The sequence below is a fragment of the Nannospalax galili genome, unplaced genomic scaffold, assembly GCF_000622305.1.
Source record: "Nannospalax galili isolate Female #2095 unplaced genomic scaffold, S.galili_v1.0 scaffold17, whole genome shotgun sequence".
Taxonomy (NCBI): Eukaryota; Metazoa; Chordata; class Mammalia; order Rodentia; family Spalacidae; genus Nannospalax; species Nannospalax galili.
The window spans coordinates 8084133-8088861 of record NW_008342276.1 but is presented as its reverse complement, the minus strand read 5'-3'; positions in this window follow the sequence as shown (position 1 = coordinate 8088861).

The window sequence follows — 4729 nt, the reverse complement described above, 5'->3', positions numbered from 1 at the left end:
TGCTGTATCTTACATTTTTTAATATTATCTTTTACTTTCTTTAGAAGAAGCATATCAATACAGCATTAATATGATCAATAACAATATCCAGAGGAAAGATACAGCTCTTCCAAAAGTGTCTATGTAAATTTTTAGGTTCACAGTTGAATTAACACAGTTATACAATACTGAACTTAGTATAAACCCTGTAAGTTATAAAATTGAATGAATTTTTACCCTTTAAAGAAGATCTCCGTTTCATTTTAAAATATGCTGTTTCCTACATTTTTAATGCTACTAACACTTAGATGTTTGCACATTTGTCTTTAATATCTATCTGATGATTACTAGTCACAGTCCATTACACTCGGATCCTTAGTACCTGAGTGTGGATATAAAGTCATCAGATAGATTTCACTGGTAATGTTTATCACCTCTACTATTTAACATGAAGTAATTTTTTATGCTTCCTCCTCAAATATGTCTTTTTTTAAAATTTGTTGATTTTTATGTGTGTATCATACAGAACATCTCACATAATCTTATTCATCTATACACACACTTCCCAAATGGCACCCTCCCATAGCCTCCCCCCTCCTTCATACTGGAGCTCATATACTCTGTCATTTCTGTTACTGTCCTCTGTGTTGTTGACACCCCCAGCCATTCTCCAGCGCTTGTCCTTCTGCTGAATCTAGTCAGCCTATTTAGAGATCCTTGTTTTAGGAAGATCAGCTGTTGTTCATCTAGCAGCAATCAGTTGTCAATATTCCTTTAGATAAGATTGGGATCTGCTGTTCATTTTCTCAGTTCTATGCTGGGTTACTGTCTGGGAGTCTCTTGTGCAACCTTGGCCAGTAACTCAAAGGAAGGTATCACCTGTTTGGCTTGTTTCTTGTTATGTAGCCTTTAGCTATACATATGGACTCTTAAAAATTATACTGACCCCATTAATCTTTGGTTATACTTTCCTTTTGGGTGTTTAAGACCCTACAGTTGGCCCAGATAAAACAATTCATTTTTACTCTTAAGGTTGTTTGAGGATCTGTTCCTTGGGTTAACATGAGCTTCGGAGGAGCCCCTGGCTCCTTTCTTTTACCAGTTCTGTCTATGTGAAGATAAGTCAAAGGTCCTACTCAACCATGGCTGGCTTTGCTTGGAAGCACAGAGGAAATTTTCCCTCTGTGTTGACCCTCCTCTTTGTAGACTGGACACTGGCTCAGGTCCATCTGATGGGGTCTCCATGGCCCCCTTGCTCAAGAGGACAGGTGACTCACCACAGTTACAGGACATTCTGAGAGATGCTCATAGTCCCCTGGAACTTAGTTGACCTAGGAGGGCAAGGAGCAAAAACTGTCCTTTATGTCCCCCTGACCAAATAGTATAGGCCTTAAAGTATGGCTGTTAAACATCCAAGGTTAGTTCCACCAGTTTGGTACTTTTAATTACCATGTGCCATGTAGATAGAGCTTGGGCAAAGACCAAACGCTCTCAGATAAGCCTTGCCTAGGCATATATTACATTCTTTGATCCAGTTGTATGTGTAATTTGTTGATAGGTTGTTGGCCTAATATGGTTCCCTCTGGTTTTCTAAAACTAGCTAGGCATTGTTTATCTCTTACATTGTTTAACCCTTCCACCATGCTTTCCCCATTTAAGATGCCCCAGTTTTTTCCATTTCTCCCTTAATAATACCCTTCTCCTATGGTCCCACTTCTCTTGAGCTCCTTCTTTCCCTTTATCCCCTAGGTTCCTTGTATAACCTTCCCTCCCCCATCCCCTTAAAATAACCCCATTATTGTCTGTATCTCCCTTGTTAACACCTGTTTTCTACTGTTCTTCTCTTTCAGATTCTTTCTTTTCCTTTGCTTCCCTGGTTCCTCTTCATTATCCTGGTTCCTGTAGTTCTGTCTGGATACATATTCACTTAGAAGGATTTGGTGCTAGCATCCACATATGAGGGATAACATATGCTATTTTTTTTCTGAGTCTGTGTTACTTCACTTAGTATAACAGTTCCATCCATTATCCATTTACCTGCAAATTTCATGATTTCATTTTTGTTCACTGCTGAGTAAAACCATCATATAAATGAACCACATTTTCATTATCCACTCATCAATTGAGGAACACTAAGGTTGCTCCCATCACTTAGCTATTGTGAAAAGAGCAACAACAAACATGGATGTACAAGTGTCTCTGCAATAGGATAAGTTCTTTGGGTATATGCCAAGAAGTGGTATAACTGGATCAAATAGTAGGTTCATTTGTAATTTTTTAAAAATTATTTTTATTCCATGTATATGAGTGTTATGCCTGCATGTAGGTGAGTGCACCCATGTCTTGTAATGCCTGTGGAGAACAGAAGAGGCTGCCAGAGCCCCTGGAACTGGAGTTACAGTTATTAGCTGCCATGTGGGTGCTGGGATTTGAACCTGGGTCTTCTGTAAGAACAACCAGTGTTCTTAACCACTGAGCCATCTCTCTAGCCCTATTTGTGTTAGGATGAGCTCCTTGGGTATATGCCAAGGAGTGGTGTAACCGTGTCAAATGGTAGGTTCATTTGTAGTTTTTTAAGAGTTTTCCACACTGCTTTCCATAGGGGTTGAACCAGTTTGCAGCCCCAGCAGCAGTGGATGAGTGTTCCGCTTTCCCCACATCCTCTCCAACATTTGGTATCATGTGTTTTCTTGATCTTAGCCAGTCTGTCTGGGATAAGATAAAATCTTAAAGTGGTTTTAATTTGCATTTCCCTAATTATTGGTGATGTTGAACATCTTTTAAGATGCTTCTTACCCATCTTTACTTCTTTTGAAAACTCTCTGTTCAGTTCCTTAGCCCATCTTTTAACTGGGTTACTTCCTTTCTTGATACTTTGTTTTTTGAGTTCGTTATATATTCTGGATGTTAAACCTTTGTCAGATGTGTCACTGGTGAAGGTTTTCTCCCATTCTGTGAGTTTTCTGTTTGCTTCCCTGATTGCTTTCTTTGATGTACAGAAGCTTTTTAGTTTAATGAGGTCCCATTTGTTGATTCTTGACCTTGTTTCCTGGGCAGTTGATGTCTGGTTTAGAAAATCCTTTCCTACACGTATGTCTTGTAGGTTATTGCCAATGTTTTCTTCTAACAGTTTCAGAGTTTCAGGCTTCACATTGAGGTCTTTGATCCATTTGGAGTTGACTTTTGTGCAAGGTGAAAGATAGGGGTTTAGTTTCTTACTTCTACAGGTGGAGATCCAGTTTTGCCAGCACCATTTGCTGATCACTCTGTCTTTCCTCCAGTGAATGTTCTTGGCCCCTTTGTCAAATATCAAGTGGCTGAAGTTGAATGTACTCATATTTGGGTCTTCAATTTTGTTCCATTGATCTATGGGTCTATTTTGTGCCAGTATCATGTTTTTTTTTTGACTATAGTTCTGTAATACAGCATTGCTCAGGGTTGCTTTGGCTATCTGAGGTCTTTTGTGCTTCCATATGAATCTTAGGATGGATTTTTTCCAATTCTGTGAAAAATGTCATGGGGATTTTGATTGGCATAGCATTGAATCTATATATGACTCTTGGTAGGATGGTCATTTTCACAATATTAATTCTTCCAACCCATGAGCATGGGAGGTCCTTCCATCTTCTGATGTCTTCCTCAATCTCTTTCTTTAAGGATTTAAAATTTTCATTATAAAGGTCTTTAATGTCTTTGGTTAGGTTTATTCCAAGGTATATATTTTTTTTGGCATCTCTTAGATATAATATCATATCATCTGCAAAAGGAATAATTTGCTCCCTTCTTTTCCAATTATTACTCCTTTAATCTCTTTCTCTTGTCTTATTGCTCTTGCAAGAGTTTCAAGCACTGTGTGAAAGAGCAGTAGAGATAGTGGGCAGCCTTGTCTGGTTCCTGATTTCAATGGGAATGCTTCCAGTTTTTCTCCATTTAGAATGATGTTGGCTGTGGGTTTGTTATATATGGCTTTAATTATGTTGAGGTATGTTCCCTCCAGTCCAATTCCCTCTAGGACTTTGAACATAAATGCATGTTGAATTTTATCAAAGGCCTTCTCTGCATCTATTGTGATGACCATGTGGTTCTTATCTTTGAGCCCATTTATATGATTTATGATGTTTATTGACATGTATATTGAACCATCCCTGCATCTCTGGAATAAAGCCAACTTGATCATGGTGGATGATCTTTTTGATGTATGCTTGTATGTGGTTTGCAAGTATTTTCTTTACAATTTTTGCATCTATGTTCATTAAAGATATGGGTCTATATTTTTCTTTTTTGGTTATATCTTTACCCAGCTTTGGTATTAGAGTGATGCTGGCTTCATAGAAGGAATTTGGAAGTTCTCCCTCCATTTCTATCTTTTTGAATAACTTAAGTAGTATTGGATATAGATCCTCTTTAAATATCTGGTAGAATTCTGATGTAAATCCATTTGGTCCTGGGCTTTTTTTAGTCAGGAGGTTTTGTATTACTGTCTCAATTTCCTTATGTGTTATGGGTCTGTTTAAGCTGTTAATCTCTTGTTGGTTTAGCTTTGTGGTTCCCACACAAGATATCCGTCCATTTCTTTTAGGTTTTCAAATTTAGTAGCATATAGGTTTTTAAAGTATTCCCTTATAATGTTCTGTATCTTTCTGGTGTCTGTTGTGATGTTTCCCCTTTCATCTCTGATTTTGTTAATTTGGAGGTGCTCTTTCTTCCTTTTGGTTAATTGGGCTAGTGGTCTGTCAATCTTGTTTATCTT